The following is a 23,855-nucleotide window of genomic DNA, read 5'->3' as shown; positions in this document are numbered from 1 at the left end:
TGTGCATTAGTCATCATTACCTGACCGCTCTTCCTAGAGGCTACAAGCTTTCTCCCAACTTCAGACCTTCAGAAACTGTTTCCTCTTTTATATACTCCTCATCCAACTAGCATCTACTTGTCTTCTAGATATCAACTTTAATAATAGTTATGCAGAGTCATCATCCTTGATCCCAAACCTAAGTTAGGCCTCTCACTACTTGACAGTGCTTCTTATTCTATAAGAAAATACCTATCTAACTCCATCACCTTCTTTGCATTGCAAATTCATACAGAAAGTAACAACATGCATTCTGAGTCCATCACTGCTTTCCTGATCTACATATATCTGGCATTCAAGGGATATAGGAAATTCTCTCATTATCCACATAACCACAATGTGAGTCTCCAAAACTGTGGAGGAAATGAAAGACATCAAAATATTTAAAATCCACTAGTGACAATCTCTGCTTAGTGACTTCAAATTTGTCTGCGCAATAAAGGTACATGGAACCTTTAAAAAATACTGAGGCGGGAGTCAAGCGGTAGTGCAGAGGGTTAAGCACACACGGTGTGAAGCTCAAGGACTGGAGTAAGGATCCCAGTTTGAGCCCCCTGGGCTCCCCACTTGTAGGTGAGCTACTTCACAGGCGGGGAAGCAGATCTGCGGGTGTCTATCTTTCTCTCCCCCTCTCTGTCTTCCCCTTCTCTCTCCATTTCTCTCTGTCCTATCCAATGACAGTAACAACGATAATAATAACCACAACAATGATAAAACAACAAGGGTTAAAAAAAAAAGGGGGGGGAATGGTCTCCAGGAGCAGTGGATTCATGGTGCAAGCATCAAGCCCCAGCAATAACCCTGGAGGCAATATATATACTGAGGCTTGGGTCACATCCCCAAAGGCTGACTTAATTTGCTGATGTGTACCATAAGCATAAAAATATGTTTTTAAATAACCAAATTAGCATCTGTGGAAAACATGGTTAAGAAAGGGTAAAACATAGGAAGAGTGATAGAAGAGATCGTTTTGACAGTGCAATGGCAACAGAACTTTAGCAGTGGGTGCAGTGAAGCTTATACACATATAAAGATGTAAAACTATACTCGAAAATTATTATAGTATGATAAACCAACAGTAAACCAGTAAGATTTGAGTTTTAAATTTGCCAGCCAGAAAGGCAGCTCAGCAAGTACAGTGCATGCCTTGCCACCAGCATGGCCCCGATTCTAGTCTGGGCATTGTATGGGAAAGGGTGATATATACAATGTATAGGTGATAGGGTTCTGGGAAAGTGCTGGTGCTGTGGTATCTCTCATATACTGTCTGTATCTCTAAACAAATAAAAAAGTGGCCTTGAACCATTGAAATGACATGTGTGTGAGGAACTAGCATGGGATGCGGGAGGTAGGAAAGGCCAGACAATACTGTTAGTAGAGCTTGATAATCAGGTTAATTGACAGATATGGCATACAGGAATTTAGGAACTAAATTTAAAAATATAAATTTAAAGTGAAATTGTAAGTCTTGCAAAAGATGTAGGAATTCATAAAAGAAATACAGTGCTGGGGCCAGGCAGTGGTGCACATGGTTAAATATACATATTATAGTGCACAAGGACGTGGGTTCAAGCTTTGGTCCCTACCTGAAGGAGGAAAGCTTCACGAGTGGTGAAGCAGGCCTGCAGGTGTCTGTCTGTCTCTCTCCCTCTTCTTCTTGATTTCTACCTCTATCCAATAACAAATAAATAATTATAATAATAGTAATAATAATAATAAAGAAATACAGTGCTGGAGAACAATTCACCTCATTGACAAATCAAGAATTTCTAGTAAGGCGTAGGGAGATAGCATTATGGTTATGCAAAAAGACTTTCAAAGTTCCTGAGGCTTCCAAATTTATTCCCCCACCACCACCTTAGGCCAGAGCTGAGCAATGATCTCTCCTTCTCTTATTAAGATAAAACAAATTACACACACTTCCAGGTACACTAGAAAGAGAAAACTGGAGGAAGGAATGATAGTTGATATGGAGAACCGTTCAAAAACTGATATTCCAATCAATATAAAAAGAAAAAAATCCTTGGGAATTTTTCTTTCAAAATGATTTTTGCTATGATGACATTGCAATTTTCATAATTGATGGTACAATGGCATTTCACTTAAAATTTTCTCTTTAAAAGCACAAATTTGGTGGTCGAGTGGTGACGCGTCCAATTTAGTGCAAAAGTGTAAATACCCAGGTTCAATCCCCCAATCCCCACCTGCAGGGAGACACTTCAAGAGTGGTGACGCAGGTCTGTGGGTGTCTATCTTTTTCTCTACCTCCACTTCTTCTCTCTCAATTTCTCTCTGCCCTATCCAGTAAAAGATAGAAATAATGAGAAAAAAAAAAAAGGAAACTGGCCACCGGGGTCAGTGGAGTCATTCATAGTGGCGGCACCTGTGAGCCCCAGCAATAACTCTGATGACAATAAAAAAAATTTTTTTTTAATGCATACTTTTGGATTCATTTTTAAGACTGAGCCAAAAATAAATATTCTCCCATTATTTACCACTGGTTTACAATGCTACATAAGTTTTAGGAGTAGAGCTTCACACCTTAATAAGCATTTACATCACACCATCACATCAATACCACCAAAGTTCTGCTACCACTTGCCTCTTTCGAATGGATCTCCTTTACTCATTCTGCCCAGCCCCTTTCTTTTCACTTTAATTAATGGCCATTTGTTGTCAAAGTTTAAGGGCTGCTTTTATTGTGTTTTGTCAGCTCCTATGTTTTATTTTTTTATAGTTCACAAGTGAGAGAAACTATTAATCTATATGTCTTTCTCTTTCCGAACTATTTTAAGTATGTTCACTTCAAGTTCCATTGATGTTGTTTTAAAAGGCTAAATTTTCTTCTTCTTTTTTTTCTTTTAACTACAGAATCCATAGCTCTGGCAGTCATTTTTTCTTTTTTCTTCCCCATATTTATTCAATAGGACAGAGACTATTTGAGAGAGGAAGGGGAGATAGAAAGGGAGAGAAAGACAAAACACCTACAGATCTGCTTCACTGCTTGTGAAGCACCCCCACTGCAGGTTGAGGAGTGGGGGCTTGAACCCACGTCCTTGCTCAGGTCCTTGTGCTTAGTACTATGTGTGCTTAACTGGGTGCGCCATCAGCCCCCCTCTTTTTTTATGCCTGAGTATAAATACCACTGAATATATATAAAGACAGCTTCCCATCCAGTCACCCATCCATTAATTGGCATTTAGGTTGTATCCATGTCTTGGCTACTGTGAATAGTCTGCAGTGAATACAGGGATACAAATGTATTTTTGAGTTAGTACTTCCATATTCTTCAGACCAATATTTAAAAGTTGAATTGCTGGACCATATCAAAGTCTTGTTTTTAACCTGTGAAGATATTAGTATTGTTTTCCACTGAGGCTTCCCCAATGTCCCTTCTCATCAACAAGAGACAAGAGTAGGGAATCGGGCTGCAGCGCAGCAGGTTAAGCACAGGTGGCACAAAGCCCAGGGACCAATTTAAGGATCCCAGTTCAAGCCCTGGCTCCCCACCTGCAGGGGAGTCGCTTCACAAGCGTCTTCCCCCTCCTCTCTTCATTTCTCTCTGTCCTATCCAACAACAACAACAATAAAACAAGGGCAACAGAAGGGAATAAGTAAATAAATAAAATATTTTTAAAAAAAGAGAGAGAGAGACAAGAGTTTCTTTACCTCCATGCATTTGCCAATACTTAAGGAAATGCTGGGCCACAGGAATGTCACAGGGACACAGCTCCACATCTTCCCAAGATGGGTGTCAGCACATCTCCCCCCTCCACCAAGGTAGAGCCCTCATCTACCAGGGGTCACTGGGTGACTAATGCCACCTTCCTGCCACCAATCCCTTTTGGTTCTCCTGATTTCCTATGAGATACCACAGTCCATTAATGTTTTCTTTCTTGGGTCACAGTTATGAATAGATCATCTGGTATTCATTTTCCTTCTGGCTTATTTTGCTTAACATAATTCTAATTCCATTCACATCTCAAAAGAGAAGATAGTATTTATCATTGTGAAGTAGTTTTCCGTTGTTAACATACTACAACTTCCTTATTCATTCATCCATCATTGAACACTTTGGTTGCTTCTAAATTTTAACTATTCCAAATAGTGCTACCATGAACTCAGGTGTGCACAGGGTCTTCAGACAGCCTAGTAGAAGAATTATTCTATCATATGGAAGGTCCATTTCCAATGTGTTATTTTCCACAGGGGCTGGGACAATCTAGACTCCCACCAACAGTATTTTTCTCCAAGTGTTAACATTTGTTTTTGTCCTTTATAATGTATGACATTCTCACAGCTAGACACCCAGCTCCAAGTCTGACTGCAAGCCCAGCTTAACCCTGGAGCTCCAGGACCACCTCCCAGTCCCCAATCCAATCTACCAGCTCCCAGACAAACCTGAACCTCCTAGTTTCATTCATTTATAATATGGAATACATTAGGCAAGCTATATTTTCTTTTACTCACAAATTATACAAATTAAAATCTGAATTACATTTTACAGCACGTGCTACAATAAATATTTTTGCTTAAAAACTTTTTCTGGTTTTGCTCTGCTCAAGAATTTTTTATTGAATTTTATCGCACTATAACATTATATAAGGTTCAGGTGTACATCATTAAAATCAACAGCTGTATATACTACATTATAGTCCTCTAAATAGGGTTGTTGCTTGTTTGTGTAGTAAACTTACTTTCATAATTACAAATTGCATATTCTGTCTCATCTGCAATGGATCAAAGCTCACGTATCTATTTTGTTTACTGAGGCTGTTTAAAGTCTGGTTCCTGAATGAATGGTGTGGAAATCAACCAAATTCTCAAGGAATACTTTATAGAAATTTGGGGTCTCCTTTTCTTGTATCTTAACCTTCCAAAATTACTTTCTCATTTCCCAATAGCTGTAGTGCCCCAAAGTCTGTTCTGTCTTTCCAAATCATAAAGCCTACTGACAGTTCTATTAGAATTTCATTAGGCCTGTCCATCATAGACTAGAGCCTTCCCTCAGACTAAAAAGCTTGAATATGACAAAATTAACTTCTCCCCTTCTAAATGTCATCTCCTTTCAATATTTAGCCTACTTTAGATAATTTTTCCAGTGTCCTCAAATAGTTATTATTACCCTGTAGTTTTTTTAAAAGATTAATCATTTAATAAACAGTTCATGGAGCTGATAAGAGAGCTCACCTGGGAAGGCACAACCAAGACCCAAGTGGGCCCCTCTGCAACTGGGGAAAATTTCCCTTTCTCTTTCTGTCTCTCAGGCTCTGTCACTGTTTCTCTCTTATCTGAAAAAGTCAGCCTGCTGTAGTAAAGCCCTGGTGAAAGCAAATAAACAAAAAATAGAAATGGTCCTTGATTGTTTGTTATACCAAGCATTACTCAACATCAAGAATGCTTTTTGTATTGCTAAGGTTTTTAAAATATATATAGTTTAAATAAAAATATTACCTCAGAAAAGAGATATAGGACCGTGAATATGGCTCAGCTAACAGTCATAGGATTTGTAAGCTAAAGGCCCGAGGTTTGAACCCTATCATACTTACACCAAAAATAAGTATTGCTATGCTTTCTCTCTCTCCCTCTCTCTCCTTCCCCCTCCTCCTCCTTCTCCTCTCTCCTCTGTCAGTTTTTATTGAGGAAATTGTAATGACAACAAAAAAACTTTCTAATTCACTTAAAAAAGCATTAACTTTGTAGTGTACCAGAAGCTCAGGATTTTTTTTACCATTTTACAAAGATTGAATTATTTATTTAATGAGATAGAGACAGAGACAGAGACAGACAGAGATGGAGAACCATCACATAACCCTAGTATATGCAGAGCCAGGGCTCCAGCCAGGGACATCACACATTTGTGTCCATGTTCTGTCATTTAATCACCTGCCAGGAGGCTTTCTTGTTTCTTTTGTCTGGTTTTATTATTGGCAGGGTTCTACCACTGTGGGTTAACTTTTTTCAGACAGGAAGAGCAACAAATTCCCTACTATGTAAAAACCGAAGTACCTTATGGCAAAGTGGGTGCTTTCTATGGTGAGCTATCTCCTTGACCAAGGGTTTTCAAAAGGAAGTAAATGAAGTCAGTGAACTTGGGTTAAATTCATATTCTCTAACTCTCCAGTAGAAATACAAAGCAATTACTGTTTTTTTCATTATTCTCTTGTGGCAATTTGAGGTTTGAGTAGAGCTGGTAAAGTCTAAAGCTCTTAATTGGGACATAAACTGACATCCTACAGAGCAAAATCAACCAACTTTTAAGATGATGTATTCGATCACGTATGGCTGAGCAACCCAGAAAATAAGTCTGGCCTCAGGAAGGTCTCTATTGACATCACATATAGTGGAATATATCTTTGTCCCTTATGCTGACTTGCTTCCTTGTCTTAGCCATGTGACTTCCAAACTCTTACAGGCACCTATAAACTTTATTATTAAAATAACTTGGCATAATGCACCACTTTTTTGCCTCCGGGGTAATCGCTAGGGCTTGGTGCCTGCACCACAAATCCACTGCTCTGGAGGCTATTTTTTCCTTTGTGTTTCCCTTGTTGTTTATCATTGTTGTTGTTGTTGTTGTTGTTGTTGTTGTTGGAAAGGACAAAAAGAAATCAAGAGAGGAGAGGAAGATAGAGAGAGAGAGAGAGATAGACACCAGCAGACCTGCTTTACCGCTTGTGAAGCGGTCCCCAACCCCAGAAGATGGGGAGCCAGGGGCTCCAAGGAGGATCCTTAAGCTGGTTCTTGCATTTTGAACCATGTGTGCTTAAACCACTGAGCAACCTCCTGGCCCCTTATAATCCACAATTCTTTCTAGTAGTAAGGTCCTCACCTTGTAACTGTTCTCTGCTACTATGGTGCTGGCACCCATGTCTATGACCTGCTAACTTGGATTTGGCCTTCCACAGTATACTTTAACCAGCTCAGGACAGATAACAAATTCTCTTGAAATTTCTGTTCTTCAGAGTAAACATGCCCTTTTTTTTTTTAATCCTAAGAAAAAAAAAAAATTGCCAACAGACCCAGAACAGATGAGAAATAAGCCATTTGTACAACTGTAAAAATAATTTGTACTTTACCTTAATGCAGTAGACAGTTACATGGGTTAATTATTAACCCACCCAGGTATTTGTATTCAAAGATATATCCCACTATTAGCCTTCAATATACATATAAGGCCTGCCTTCTACTTGATCTTATTAAAAAAAAAGTCTTTCAAATGGGCACCAAAAAGGATCCATCTTTACTCATGTATGTAACTTGAATTTCTACCTTAAGAACTTGAATACTTATCACATGGTCTTATTTAAACTACTGTTTAGCTATTCCAAATGCATTATATCATTCTTAAAAATACATAACTATTTCTCCTTATTTTGCTACACCTTATAGATCAGGCAATGACTTGGATCACTGAAATTCATTCCATAAGCCTTAAGTTAGAGCAGGATTAGCAATATGTCTGCTAATTATATGTATTTAACAACCTTGGAGTTATTTGTTAGAGACTGTTGTGTAGTTGGTGTATTTAGGAATTAGAGAAAAAAATCAATTCTAAGTCTAAAAAACCTTCAGAAAACATTTTTCTAATTCATTTTAGTCCTTAGAAGAACCTAGTTATATCAATCTAAACTTTTTGAACTGATGGAGTTAGAGTGAATGTTTTAGCCTTGTCTCAAAAGTTACACCTTTGGAATTGGAAAGACAAGATTAAATTTTCGCTCTTGTTTAATTTTTGTCCCTGTTTTCCAAGTTACAAGATAGAAATAGTAAGATCCCTATGTTAAATGAACTATCTTACAGAATTAATAGAATTATATAACATATGATTAACTTAATTGCTTAAGTATAATAAAAAATGTAAGGTACAACATTATTAATACTAATAATACCTGCTATGACCACAAGTGAGACACACTACAAGTCTCCTTCTTTAAGATATTTTAGTTGGGGTGGGGGCAGGCAGTAGTGCAGTGGGTTAAGCGCACATGGCGTGAAGCACAAGGATCAGCAAAAGATATTTTAGTCAAACTCTTTTGAAAAAGTGCTCACATTTTATTTTTTTAAATATTTTTATTTATTTAAATGAGAGTGATATAGAGAGAAAGACTAGAGCAATGATCAGCTCTGGTTTATGGTGGTGCTAGGAATTGAACTTGGGACCTCAAAGCCTCAGACATGACATTCCTTTATTTTTTTTTTTTAAGATTTATTTATTATTGATAGGGAGAAAGAGAAAGAGAGAGAGAGAGAGAGAACCAGAGTATCACTCTGGCACCAGGAGAAAAGGCTATTGAACTCAAGCCCCCGTGCTTGTAAGTCTACTACTGTAGCTGCTGTGCCAACTGCCAAGCACAGAATCTTTTTTTTTTTTTTCCTCCAGGGTTATTGCTGGGCTCGGTGCCTGCACCACGAATCCACTGCTCCTGGAGGCCATTTTTTTCCCCGTTTTGTTGCCCTTGTTGTTGTAGCCTCGTTGTGGTTATTATTATTGCCCTTGTTGACACTATTCGTTGTTGGATAGGACAGAGAGAAATGGAGACAGGAGGGGAAGACAGAGTGGGGGAGAGAAAGACAGACACCTGCAGACCTGCTTCACTGCCTGTGAAGCGACTCCCCTGCAGGTGGGGAGCCGGGGGCTCGAACCGGGATCTTTATGCCGGTCCTTGCGCTTTGCGCCACATGCGCTTAACCCACTGTGCCACCGCCCGACCCCCTCACAGAATCTTTTTTATCCGAGTTTTTCACTTATTTTTCAACACTACCAACCAAAAGACATTTTCAACATAAAATTTTAATCTTGGATTTTAATTACAAAAGCAAAGATTTGCATCCAGTAGAACAAAAGTATACTCTGATATTTGCAAAGCACTAGCCCTCCTCTCTGACTTCATTTTTTTTTAGTTTTTTTATATACTTCTGAAAAAAATATTCAAATTGCCAGCAATGTTATATAGTACTATCATCACCATGAATAGTTAAGTTACAGTTACCAGTTGGAAACTCTTAGATGTGGCCTTCGTACCTTTTCTATGCATTTCCATATATTTCTTCAGCTGGACTTTTTTCCCAGATTTTTGAAACCAGTTTTAGAGTTTTCACATTAATGCTACAACAAGGTATAATATTGTATAGCCAGGTATAATATTATGCCCAGGGCAATTCTATGCTCCCATTTTGAAAGGTCAGCCTTTGTATCCAAGAATACAGATTTCTAAAATAAGAATAGAAAAGTGAACAACTGCACTGAAAAATAAAACAATGGGACCAGGCCTGTGGCACAGCCAGTTAAGCGCACATAAAATTAAGCACAAGGACCCACACAAGGATCTGGGTTCCTGCAGGGGGGAAGCTTCGAAAGTGGTGAAGTAGGTCTACAGATACCGATCTTTCTCCCTTCCTTTCTCTGTCACCCCCCTCCTCTTTAAATTTCTCTCTGTCCTATCCAATAAATTGGGAAAATAGCTTCCAGGAGTAGATTTGTAGTGCTGGCACTGAGTTCTAGCGATAACTTTGGAGGAAAAATAGATAGATGATAGATACATAGACAGATGATAGATAGATAGATAGATAGATATGTAGATAGATAGATAGATAGATAGATAGGAAAAAAAGAAAGATAGAGAGATATAGACAGATGATAGGTAGATAGATAGAAAGAAAGGAAGGAAGGAAGGAAGAAAGGAAGGAGGGAAGAAAAATAGAAAAATAGGTAGATAGATGATAGTTTAGATAGGTAGATAGATGACAGATAGATAGATAGACAGACAGACAGACAGATAGATGTAGTACATGGAGGAAAGCTGCAAGTGTTTCGTAGCTATAGGTGACAACAAAAAGTTTCCTACCACATCCCCATTCTCAAGTTGACTATTTTTTACCAAAAGAGTATATATAAACCAACACACAGACTTCATGTTTAAGTAATCCTCTTTTCAATCTTCCTTTCTTTTCCTTTTTCATTTACTATAACTGATAATAATGATTAATTGAATGCCTCCCTCTCTGACAACAAACTAAGCTAGTCCAAAGTAAAATACTAGCACTGATTTTTTTTAAATCACATAAATATATAAATGGTTTTAAATAATACAAAATTTACTACAAAAGAGATTAAAGAGTGGGAGGCAAGATCTTTGTAGGCAGATAAGATTTGCATTGGTAGGATTAAGGAAGCCTTCTCTGAAGAAATGACACTAAGCTAAGACCTTAAGGATGAATAGGAATCACTCTGATGAAAAGAGAAGGGTGTGTTCTCGATGAGAAGAGAGCATTCTGTGAAGACCTAGAGCAGTGAGATATTTAGAGGGACTAGGTCAGCACAGTCATTGAACAATAAATATATAAATAACTTTTTTTAATCTGGAAAAAGGCAAGAACAAAGACTGATAATGCAGGGGCAAGGTTATGCTGGGTCAATGTTTTACAGATTATGTTAAAGATGTTTTTATTTTAATGAAAGTACAGTACGAAGCCAAGAAAAGTTTTATCTTGGATCTTAGAGTGTGGTAAACAGAGTTTCTCCTCATATAATGAATATGAAATCTACATAGAAGTATAACTACAAGCATGGGAATGATAAACATCAAATTAATAAGAACATTTCTCTGCAGCACAAAGAGGAATACAGTTGGGAATGAAACTCACAGTAATTTTCAACAGTGCTGACAGTCTTTTTTTTTTATAAATGTACACATATTTTAACCTGTTCACATATATTTATATGAACACTCTTCATAAGAAAAAAATTTAATTGATGAATGCTAATAATTTACCATTATATTTCCTTCTATTTTCCGCTCAGTTCATAGTAAATTTTTCTTACTCTCAGAAAGACAAGAACATAGAATTTAAGTCTCTGATTAGTCACTGTACCCCTGGCCCTTGTTTTCCAAACTTTGAGCATCAGACATTACAGGTTCTTTAATTGGCTTGCCTTATGCACATACTGTAATGCTTAGAGTCTTCCAACAAACAGAGAGTTAGTATAAAGATTAAGTGAGATAAAGTATTTAACCCTGCACTTAGCACACAAGAAATCAATAAATTTTAACTATTACTTTTACTCCTACACGCACTACTGTCTTTATTTACAGTTCTAAAATATGGATCACAGCATCAAAATAAAAAACAAGATGAGTGTATATGGTCAAAAAAATGCTGTGGTTTTTGAATGCACATATCCTAATATATACGTGCCAGTGCATAGATACAAACACCCACATAACATCTACTGAGAACACTGAACTTACAGTTTTTAAAGACACAGTTTCTCTGTGCTGATTTGCTCACTGGCAAATATTAATTTGTGACCATATTATTGCCACTAAAATAATATGTTCAAAAAGCAGTTTAAAACCTTGTATATGACTGTACACACTTATAATCTAAGGTCAGTTTAGTAAAATTAGTAACTTTTCCTAAGTAGAATGTTACATTGTAATGACTTTATAATTATATGACACTCTAATAATAGTGTAGTCCATAAGATATCTGAAGGTCTCGTTTTCAGAAAATGAAGTAATTCATACAAAAATTCACTCTTATAGAATTGAATATTGACATCAAAATTTCTTCTACAACAGGGGGAACAGTCTTAGATAGAAGAACATTATTAAAGTCATATCTTTTCACTTAATTTCCTTTGTACAAATACCACAGATCCGATCTCATCTCACTTTCCTTCCAACCCACAAATACAATAAAAGCTGTCTTTAGAAAGTCCTCAGATTAAACATCATGATGAAATGAGTACTAGGATCCAGAAAATAAGAGGGCTGATGACAGATTTTGCTACTTAGAAGTCTGAAAAATATCTCACCAAAGTTTACTGTGAATATTATCTGTTAAATTGTGTTTCGGACTTTAAAAGCCTAGAACATGCTCTTATGAAATGACAACAGTGTGTCCCTCAGTACAAACCAGTTTAAGGTCTGAACTTTCATTGTCTCAGTAAACATTCCTTTGTACCTACTTCCTTGTTCTTAATCACAAATCTAATCATGTACTTTTATAAATACTCAAAACAAATGCAATTCACTCCCTAATGCAAATCCTTTTCTGTAACTTTTACTGATTGTCTGTGTAGAGATCTCACTAACAAATACATTTAGAACATTTTCGATTTGTCCCAGAAGCTTGTAAATTTGTACTTCGTCTAACATCATTTTTAAAAGATTTAAATATACCAATATCCTATGAATTTTTTTTAAAAGATACAAATGATTAATTGTAAGTTTTGTTTTACTTACCAAGCTCGGCCATTCCACCTCACTGCCTGAACAATATTATCAGCGCTTCAGATACTCATTCTTGTTAACTAAAAGGATATTTCTTCTCTAGCTGGATTAATAATCAACTTTCCAGATAGTTCATTTGTAATTCTCTTCTGGTTAACCCTTAGCATGACAGCAGTCTGCCCAACTCACCCCAGTCAATTTATGAAGTTGGAAGTAAAGGGGAAATTCACTTATATAGATAACAAATGGAAAGTAAAAAAGGAGGGACAGTTTAGATTAGGCCTAAAAGAACGATCTGTCTGACCTTTTTACACTAAACAATATAGAACGGTGTACTAGGCATTACAAAAGCACTTAGGTCATATAATACATGATATAAAAACCATAATACATGAAGAGAAAAGCGCATCAGACTTACAACACACCAGTCCAGTGCACAGCAGCTCATGTTTTCTGCTTTCTTATATGAAGATAAATACCACTCAGTTCTGGGCATAACGATATATTTTTCTCTTGGTAGAAAAGTTTGATTTTCTACCTCTAAATGCCTCCTCTCCCAACAGCTCTAATCATATGTTCCTTTATCCTACAGTAAGTGCCATTTCAGGCTTTATGGCAATTTCCTTCAAATGTGATCTGTAAACATTTGCATCAGAATAATCTGGGCACCTCTTAAAAATATATAGTCAGTGAGTCTTAAGAAATATAAAGGACTTCAGTCATTCTTATGTACATTAAAAGTCTGAGAATCACTGCTGTAAGATAATAAATGACCTTTTGTAAAAGAAATCCCTACTCATTTCCTTGAGACTTAAAATCAGTTATTCTTGTGACTAGTTTGACCTTAACTTTTTTTTTGATTCAAATACTTAGTATTCTACCTCACTTTCCTGTGCTGTAGTACACTATTCTTTCAGAATAAAGTAGACAGAATAGTGAGTTACACCACACCATTACCTTTCTGTGGGTTTGGTCACCTGCTATTACTTGCAGACTACTCCCAAGTATAAATCTAGCCTTTGAACTCCACTGGGCATTTGCAGTCTTATTGTTGACTACCTACCTAAAATTCTAACCATCACTGTCTCAGAATTTTCTTTTCTTTTTAAAAATATATTTATTAATTTACTATTGGATAGAGACAGAGAGAAATTGAGAGAGGGGGAGTAGAGAGGGAAAGAAACAGAGAGACACCTGCAGCCCTGCTTCACCATTTGAGAAGCTTTCCCCCTGCAGGTGGAGACCAGGGGCTTGAACTTGAGTCTCAGTGCACTGTGATGTGTGCACTTAACCAGGTGAGCCACCACCTGGCCCCTCTCAGAATTTTCTTATTCTGTCTACTTTATGAAACATTTAATATTCTCTCTAATTCCTCATTCTTCAGACATATACCACATTTAATGATATTAACTGTGCAGTAGATAATGCATTTTGTAGATGTCAGCTCATAACTTCCCTATGCCTCAGTCCCCAGATAGGGATAATAACCTATGCCTTACAGGCCTAGAATTATTGTGATAAACAGGACAGTGCATATTAAATGATTTTTAAACTGTACCATATGAGGAATTCCTATGGTCATATAAGCTGCTATTGCAGAAAGATTAGAATCAATACCCACAAAGGACATATATTGCTAATATTATGTTTATAATCTAAAGTAATGTAAAATCATATTACTTCAAAATTTTTAGTTAAAGGGTAAATCACATACAGCTTAAGAGGTAAACAGGAGTTCATGAAATCTCAAAAACAGGACCATCTTCAATTAGAGATATGGTAATGTATAATCATCACAAATGCAAAAGCAAATAAGTTAACTTGAATTTGCACAGACCAGACACACACTGTAAGAGTCTTATAATAGCGGCTATTAAGAACAATGAACCCACCTTCTCTGACCCATCTTGGATGGAGCTAGAAGGAATTATGTTAAGTGAGCTAAGTCAGAAAGACAAAGATGAGTATGGGATGATCCCACTCATAAACAGAAGTTGAGAAAGAAGAACAGAAAGGGAAACTCAAAGCAGGATCTGACTGAGTTTGGAGTAGGGCACCAAAGTAAAAATCTCTGGGCTGAGGGTGAGGATGGATGTTCAGCTTCACTGGGGGGGGGAGAGGAGGGGGATACAGACTTTCGGTGGTAGGAATGGTGTTTTTGTACACTCCTATTAACTTGTACACATATTAATCACTATTTAACTAATATGAGAGAGGAAAAATTGATTGCATGTCTCAAACTTTTTAATGCACAGACCATAGGCTGAGAATTTGAAATGTTGACTCTCTTAAATGCTTAGACCAGGGAGAATAGAAGCAACCAGTGGGCTTACTCTATAAGACAGCTATATACAAATAATGTCAAATGGCATAAATTATGGTGATGTTGTGTATGATACAGCAAATTCTAACAAAGGGATTTTCAAAGTTAACCCAAATGCCAAATAATTTGATTATAGCAGTAACTATCTATTGTCTTCTTAAACCCTAAGACAATAGGAAACTCCTACTTCCTCTATCGAGCCTATATTTCCCCAGTCCTGGAACCTCTAGGGTGGAGCTCACTTTCCTGAATACCTCTCTCAATTCATACCAACAGACACTGTATCCACAACCCCAACCTAATCAACGCAATGAGTACCACCTCAGCATGCTTCACTTCAGACTGTGTTCAGAGACGTCAGGCGTGGAATATCAACCCTTCAGCCTCATTACTCGCGTGAGACCTTTCCTTTCATAGGATTCTCTAATTCCATTCCAGGAGGTTCACTTCCTAACAAAGTCCCAAAACCTAGATATAGACCAGGTCCCATGACATAGGGCATAGGTTCGCATGTACCCAAAAATTAGGGAAAAATATATACCTGACAGCAAAAGTGCACAATACTCTGCAGTGAGTCAGTATATGCAGCAAGCAAGTAGAAAGACCTAAAAAGACACCATAAAGTTCCTAATGAAATAGGGTCTACTTAGACTTAGATATTATCCTCACCTACTTCCTATTATACTTCCCTCACTCACTCCAAAGCTAACCTTATCAAAGTAAGGACTGCAAAAGCTGAATAAAGGCAAGAGACTGGCATACTTTAACGATGACTCTTTAGTCACTATCAGGCCACCCCATCAGCTGGGGGGCCTAGTAGGGGAGTCCTGAGATTCCCAAACAGACATGATAGGCCTAGACCTCGAATAAATCCCTCTCTCCATTGTTACCGGTCATCTCTATCTGGAATAACACAATTGACCCCTTTAAGGACCTTGCCCTCAATGTGGATCAACAACAACAGAGAATGTTCCATCCTCCAAAGGTAGGCTGGACAACATACTCAATGTTCCACCTGAGGAAGATGGGTCCTGAAATTGGGGCAGCTTGGAACGTTCCTACTCATGACCACAGAATGTGAGCTCAGATCTATAGGGATGCAGAGGTCACACAGGCTCCTAAGCTGAATTTGGGCCCCAGATCATATCAAATCAATGGAGTTTACAGTCAACAATATTTATATCCTTTTACCATATTAGGGAGCTACTCTCTTCCCTGATCCAGCTTTCTGGTCCTTTTTCCAGCCATTACATCATCCCCCCAGACAATAACTTGGATCTACCTGCATATCAGATGTCAGGCTCAGAAAATAAATAAATAAAAACTAGTATAGTCATGGGCTCTTTGGAATACAACTAAAATAGAACTACTAACTATGTACAAAATGAAGACCCCAAATCTTCATCTGCACCATTCCAGCCTTTAGGTTCATGATTAGTCAACAATTTGTTTGGCTTTATATGTTAACTCTCTTTTCAGCCACCAGGTTCCAGATGCTAACATGATGCCAACCTGACTTCCCTGGGCAGACAACCCCACCAATGTGTCCTGGAGCCCCACTTCCCCAGAGCCCCGCCTCATTAGGGAAAGAGACAGACAGGCTGGGAGTATGGATCCACCTGCCAATGCCCACATTCAGCAGGGAAGGAATTACAGAAGCCAGACCTTCCACCTTCTGCATCCCACAATGACCTTGGGTCCATACTCCCATAGGGTTAAAGAATAGGAAAGCTATCAGGGTTGGGGATGGGATACGGAGTTCTGGTGGTAAGAATTCTGCAGAGTTGTACCCCTCTTATCCTATGGTTTTTGTCAGTGTTTCCTTTTTATAAATAAAAATTTTTTTTTAAAAAAAGAGTCTTAGAATAAGGACTGCTAGATGAGGGAAAAGGGTAATTTATATTGTCATTAGTGATATTCCTGTTATTTTTTTAAGTATAAGCTTGCTGTATTGTTTTCAAATAAAGTAAATGGTCCATTTGGGAAGTAAAACAATTTATCTCAGGATAAATAATATTATACCATTTTATATTATCAAACTGAACGTGATGCAAAGCTAACTTTTAATAATATCAGTATATGGGAGGAATAATAATTCATAAGACAGTTGTCACGTTAGTACAGTTTCTTATCACCCAATGAGGCCTTCGGGCACCATTGTGCAGGGAGTTCCTGAAGGCTCTCTCAACCTCCTCTTATTTCAAAGGACCCTTTAGACAGTAACAACAAATGTTGGAGAGGGTGTTGGGGAAAAGGGCCACCTCTTTACTGTTGGTGGGAATGTAAATTAGTTCAACCCTTGTGGAAAACAGTCCAGAGATTTTTCAGAACACTAGAGATAGACCTACCCTATGAAATGGAAATTTCTCTCTTAGGTATTTACCAAAAGGAAACAAAAACACCTCTCAGAAGAGATCTATTATACCTTTGTAATGGTCAAAACTTTGATGCAACCCAGATGACCAAGGATAAGTGAATGGCTATAAATATTGCCAGAGAGAAAGAGAGAGAGCAAGAATGAGCCAGAGACAGAGGGAGAGAGGGAGGAATATTACTCTGCTGTTAAAAATGATGAAGTCATCTTGGATGGAACTTGACAACATTGTGTTAAGTGAGATAAGCCAAAAAAAAAAAAAAAAAAGAACAAATACTGAATGATTTAACTTATAGGCAGGACCTAATAGGAACAGGGAAGGAGAACAGGAAGTGAAACTTCCACAACGCCTAGTGTATTACTAAAAAACAAAACAAAACATGACTGGGGAAGAAAGGAGAGGGAAAAGTTGACCAGAACCTTGGGATCTAGGAACATAATGATATAAAAGGAATTTTTATATCAGTGGAGACTACAGAGAACCTTCCTAGGGTGATAAAAAATTGAACCCATGTGTCAATGACTGCACTGCAAACTATTAGCCCCACCTACCCACCCAATAAAAATGATTTTTAAAAGGACCCTTTAAGAGTCGTCTGCTCTGCTGCTACATTCTAAGGTTCACCCTGCATTTCCCTTTCCATCACTTCTTAAGTTTCACCTACATGAGGGCCAACTTAACTCCTGTGGATAGTGCACTACTTTGCCATGTCTGAGACCCTTGTTCAGTCCCGGCCCCCACTGCACTGTTGAAAGTTACACTCTTGTTCTTTTTCCTTTTCTCTGCCTCTTTGTCCTGTCTTGTCTCCACTGATATCTGAGGGAAGGAAAGGTATCTCAAAGCAGTGAAGCCCTTTCCTTCATCTCTAAGTGAAGCTACCCAGTAGGCATCCATCACCTTCTGTCCGATCTCATTTTATTGCTCCAAGCTCAATCCAAGATGCAGCAAAAGAGAGATGAAAAATAAATGTAATGTACATACAACTTATGTATTTTTTTAAAAGACAATGGAAAAGTATAACAGTTTCGGGGAAATTAGGAATATTTAGACATTTGCAATCTTAGAATAGGTGATCAAGGTAGATCTTATTGAGAAGATAGCATGCAATCAAAGACTTGAAGGAGGTGATGGAGTTCTGTGATCATAACGACTTTTTCATCAATTTCACAATTTTACCATTTACATGATAATTAGAAGGTATCCTAATAAATTTACTTTCTACTTAAAATGGCACATTAGAAATCAATAATTTAATGGTAAATGATTTGAGACAATCCATAGGATGTAATCATGAGAAATCATTTTCTCAAAGACCACTGAGATGGGAAAACCCAATTAAATGATTTTTAAAAACAAAGATGTACTTGTCAGGGCCGGTTGGCAGTGCACCTATTAAGCGCACACATTACAGTGCTCAAGGACCCAGGTTCAAGCCCCTAGTCCCCACCTGCAGGGGGAAAGCTTCATGAGTGGTGAAGCAGGGCTGCAGGTATCTCTCTGTCTCTCTCCCTCTCTCTCTTCCCCTTCCCTCTTAATTTGTCTGTATCCAATAATAAATAAAATTTTTAAATGTATTTATCGTGCACCGCAACAATGATTCTGGATTTTACTAAATAATTAACTTTGAGTAGCTACTCTAAGTCACTGGAGAGAGGGCAGTAAACAAGCTGGACATCTTACTCCTCAAACACATATGCTGAAAAGATAAAAATAATATATGTCAAAATGTTACTAGGGAGATTTTTTTTATCATGTAATAAAGTAATATTGTAGAGTATCATATTTTCTCCTTTATATTTCTAATCAAACATTAAATGTTATGAATAATTATAAAAGTAAATATGGCATTTACATTGACATAAATATGAGGATTCTTATTTGTCTTGGAATATGAGTTTGAGTAAAGAACAATTTTATAATAATAATAGAGTAGATACAGGTACATATTGACTCATCTTACAACATCTAATAAAATTAAATAAAACCAGTCCCTTCCTACAGATACAAAAATTATAAAACCAGAACAGTTAACAAAATTTGCTGTACTAGAAGGAAAAGCACTAAAATGCTAAAGTATAATAGCAAATCTCAAATAGTCTCTAGTCCAAGAGAATCTGCAAGAACCTGCTGAATGCTATACACTTGGTGCATGATGCACCTCTGCCCTGCTGGCTTCATGGGGAAAGATTTGAAGGGTGAAAAGTTAATTTATTTTAAATGGAGTTTTATTACTTAAAAAATCAGCATCCCAAACCCATCACCACCATATGTTCTTTATTCCATCTCCTTGTCTACTAAAACAGCTAGTAAACAAGTTAGATATATTTTTATAATGCTTTGCTTTTATATGTTAAGCTTTTATATTGAAGCAGGGCAGCAAGTGTAATCCATTTGTGTACTTTTTTTTTTTTTCCCTCCAGGGTTATTGCTGGGCTCCGTGCCTGCACCATGAATCCACCGCTCCTGGAGGCCATTTTTCCCCCTTTTTGTTGCCCTTGTTGTTGTAGCCTCGTTGTGGTTATTATTATTGCCATTGTTGATGTTGTTCGTTGTTGGATAGGACAGAGAGAAATGGAGAGAGGAGGGGAGGTCAGAGAGGGGGAGAGAAAGACAGACACCTGCAGACCTGCTTCACTGCCTGTGAAGCGACTCCCCTGCAGGTGGGGTGCCAGGGGCTCAAACCGGGATCCTTACACCAGTCCCTTAGCTTTGCGCCAAACGCACTTAACCCGCTGCACCACCGCCAGACCGCATTTGTCTACTTCTAACTAGTTGAGTTACCTTGAAAAAGTCATTTCAATTTCTTTCTACTTCACTTTTCTTATTTTTCAATTCTGAGAATTGGGTGATGGGGGCTGTATGGTGGCACAACTGGCTGAACACACATTACAGTGTACAAGGACCTGGGTTCAAGTCCCCAGGTTCAGTTCCCACCTGCAGGGGGAAAGCTTTGTGAGTGGTGAAGCAGGCCTACAGGTATCTATCTCTCTCCCTCTCTATCTCCCACTTCTCTCTTAGTTTCTGGCTGTCTCTTTCCAATAAATAAATGAATATAATTTTAAAAAGAAGAATTGGGTGATGGGGCTGGGAAGACAGAACAATGGTTTTGCAAAAAGACTTTCATGCTTGAGGCCCTGCGGTTCAATGTTCAAGCCCCGACACCACCAGAAGCCAGAGCTGAGCAGTGCTCTGGTGTCTCTGTCTCTCTGTCTCTCTCTTCCTCTCTCTCTCATTAAGATAATAAATAATATTTTTAAAAGTTGGATGATGACCTCGAGTCTTCAAGATGTAGTGTCTCATGGTATTATTTCTAGCATATAAGGTAGCCAAACAAAACTTCTCAAAAAAGAAAGACTATAGCAATAGGACAGTTAAGAAAGAAAGAAAGAAAGAAAGAAAGAAAGAAAGAAAGAAAGAAAGAAAGAAGAGGAGAGAGGGAGAAAGGGAAGGGAAGGAAGGAAGAAAGAAAACAAAAACAAGGAACAGAAAGAGAATTAAAATCTCCCCAACCTCCTGGACCAAGCTCAGCTTCAACTATACAAGGGTTGTTTGGAGCTAAAGAAAAGATATGAAAGAACGTTGCCGAATTTATCAAAAGTTTTTTTTTTCCTTAAAAAGGTAGTGTTCCTATACTCTTTAGTTCTAAAAATCTCTTTCTCTCTCTCTGTCTCACAACACACACACACACACACACACACACACACACCAGTAACAACTGCTACAACAACCAAGTGTTTTAAATTGATATGCAGGACAATGAAGTTATCTATTTTTCTGAAATAAAAACATTTCAAACCCAGAAACAGTGATTTTATTGTGAAGGGGTTTTTTTTGTTTGTTTTTTTTTAAGAAATAACACTGTACTCAATCCTTTTCTATCACTTTCTCTGTAACACAAAACCTCCAATAGCTCTTAAAAAGATGGCATTTTCTTGTGAACAGAGAGGAAAAATTGTATTGCTACTGTAGCAACAACCAGTTTCCTGTAAACTTTCAGTGATGGCAGCTGTAGAATTTATGATAAAACCCTGTAGAGTGGTAAAACAAATTTTGTTCATATTTATCATTCATTTTATTCAGTGTGCATTTGAAGGAAAACCTTTTAAGATCACCAATAATGTGAGAAAGCTACAACAACTGAATTTATTGTTAACCATCACATCGCTGGCCCTTCTGGGAGTTCAGGAAGAAAAGCTTGAATCACATTTCCTAACCCATTGGAGATCTTCCCAGAGACATGATGGCCCGCAGCAGCAAACCATCCAGAGCACAGTGGAACCTCAGAGATGGTGACAAAGAAATATCATTTTGCTTAATAAAAGCAAATTGAAGTGGCCCTTTTAATGTTTTCAAAACAAATTACAGACATTCTCTTACTCCACTTTGCTCCTATCGTTCCCCTGCCCCCTCCTGTTTCACCTGACTAAACTGTAGGCATTTGTTCCATCACCTGACTGGCTAGAAATATTAGCAAAAAACAATCTGCCATTGTTACAGGGACAACAACCTTTCATGTCCTTGAAGCTCGCCATGACCTTTCATCGTCCCTATCCCCAATGGCTTCTCTTAACAACGAAAACTACACTCAGTTGGGCTAAGTCCAGACTGTCATAAAAAGAACCCTGTCCTTTGAAAACAAAACCAAGTTTTTACACCAAGGTGGGGGGAAAACACAAGTCCATTGTTCCCTCACAGATGGAAGTTGGAGTTACTAAGGCAACTGCTCTAATCCCCCTTTTTACCACCTTTTTCACATCACTGGCCTATCAAGTATGCTACCTTTTAACTCATACTCTCAAAAGCTGGTAGTCTAACTGGCTGCCCTAATTAGCTACGATTTTCACACTACAGACAACAAGATGAGCTAATCGAAATTTGCAAAATAATGACGTACCTCCAGCAAATATTCCTCCTCCTGAGGCCCAGTCTTAGAATAACAATAATGAGACCATTATTAGAGAAGGGCATTAAAATGCTGCACTGCTGCTAAACAGAGAACTTAATTGTTCTGGTCTTGTCCATTGAATCAACAACCTATTGTTGCGGACTTGAAAAATAAAGGGCTAGAGAATGGGTGCCATGATGATTGGTCTATGCGGCCATACCCGCACTCTGGAGAATTGTTTTCTTTTGAAACTCTTGATGGACTAGCAGTTTTGTTTAAAAGTAACATAAAAGGCGATTGTCTGGATAAAAAGTCCTTTTTATTGAAATCCTTAAAAGCAGTTGCATGGATTTGTTCGTGACCCCTAAGATAAAAACACAGTGACCATAATAACACCATTTGTAGAAAGCCCTGTTACCACTGCCTACAGTAGCATAAGATAAGAGACAGTCTTTTCTAGCTACTGGAGGAAGGAAGGAAGTACTTCTGAGCAGAAAGCAAGAATTGATAAAAGGTCAAATACTGGATAAAGCTCATTAATCTCTGAAAAGAAGACTTTTAAAAATAATGCTAATTTAAGAATTCTGAACAATTGCTGCAGATTCAAGCACATGCAAAAAGATTGAAGGGTGTTTTATATTTTTTTCTTCCTTACTTTTGGAGTTTCTTTGATTAAAAAGAACAGATTAAAATAAAACGATGATTAAATAACCACAGCAGGATGTCTCAGAACAACCTGGAGAAAAAGAAACCCAAAGGTTTGCAGATAATTATTCTTATAGTTATCCCCACTCTCTACCAAGAACAATAAAAGACTGGAGTTAAACGTTAACTAGTGTAGGATTCTCAGCAACAGAAAAGTACTGTTTACACACTGTAAAGCTGTCTTCTATATGGAGTCCCAGTAGGTTTTCCATAAAGTTAGGTCAGAAACGTACTGTTGATTTGTGGTCAGAGGCATGGCTATTTTTGTTTGCAGGGCTTTAGGGTAGAAGGCTGTTTGTTTTTTATCAAATGAGTCTACATTATGTAAAAATGGATTAAATTGTAAATAAGTTCTCTTGCTTCATTCAATCTGTGCTTTGCTTCATTTATCTTCATCTTGTTAGGCTAAATTAATTAACAATCTCACTGTTGCACCCTTTCTCTTTTCATTACATCAAATAATGGCTCCTATATGGAGAAAGCTCTCACCAGGGGAATTTTGCAACTCTGCTAAAAAGGGTTTCTGTGTATCAATGTATCAATATTAACTAGATACATTCACTTTTCAGGTATTTATAACACCTATCTCTCCCTGTTAAGGGATAATTACTTTACCATGCCATCAATAGACCACAGCATACACAAAGACTAAACAAAGTCTAAGATCCTCTAAAAATTAAATAATCACATTATATGTCTACTCCTGGGTTTCATCATCAGTATCACCTAAAATAAGTAGCACAAGCAAATTAGACAGGTATGCTTTCATAGATACAATGCAACACTGTATAAAAGATTCAAAAGACATACCCCAATCTGCTCTGCTCCTTGCTTTGGAATGTCTAATATGTGATAAATTAGATTATTCATATTTCATTGGTAAATCCCATTATTTTAAATCTATAAGAGTAAAATGTGTTAAAGTCTTTTGTAAGTTTTCTTTCAACCTGAAACACTGTGGCATCTGGAGCTAGGCAAATGGACAAAACAGTAAAGCCCTTTTTAATCTTTCCCTGATCAACCAATGCTTCTTTCTCCAATCACAGCTTTGTGCGTGATATCTTTCTGCTAGCATTTCTTATTTAATTAAAACAGACACTGACAGAAGGACATGGATTAGTACTGTAATGATGCATTTACTTAGATTAATCGGAGGCTCCTTTTAGAGTAATGGCTTAACCAAGGAACAAAAGGAAATTGTTATGAAACAGCTTTTTATCCCAGGCAAAGGTCGCATTATGAGGTTTTCAATTTTGTCAGCTTCTGTTATATTCTGCCTTGCTAGCGGA

General features: G+C 37.6%; 1 protein-coding gene across 15 annotated transcripts in view; it reads right to left on the bottom strand.

The window, feature by feature from the left end:
- Positions 1-23,855, bottom strand: part of SOX6 (SRY-box transcription factor 6) — a 586,459-nt gene that overhangs the window by 386,268 nt on the left and 176,336 nt on the right. Inside the window, exon 1 of one of the 15 annotated variants that reach the window (XM_060177104.1) lies at positions 12,291-12,354. The exons of the other annotated variants lie outside the window; for them this stretch is intronic. The gene's annotated coding sequence lies outside the window, so the exon portion shown is untranslated. Of the gene's footprint in view, positions 1-12,290; positions 12,355-23,855 lie in introns of those variants that run through there. 15 annotated transcript variants of the gene reach the window in all.

Source organism: Erinaceus europaeus, chromosome 17 (assembly GCF_950295315.1).
Source record: "Erinaceus europaeus chromosome 17, mEriEur2.1, whole genome shotgun sequence".
In the NCBI taxonomy this organism is placed as follows: domain Eukaryota; kingdom Metazoa; phylum Chordata; class Mammalia; order Eulipotyphla; family Erinaceidae; genus Erinaceus; species Erinaceus europaeus.
The sequence above is the reverse complement of the archived record's forward strand: the minus strand, read 5'-3'. Positions and strand labels throughout refer to the sequence as shown.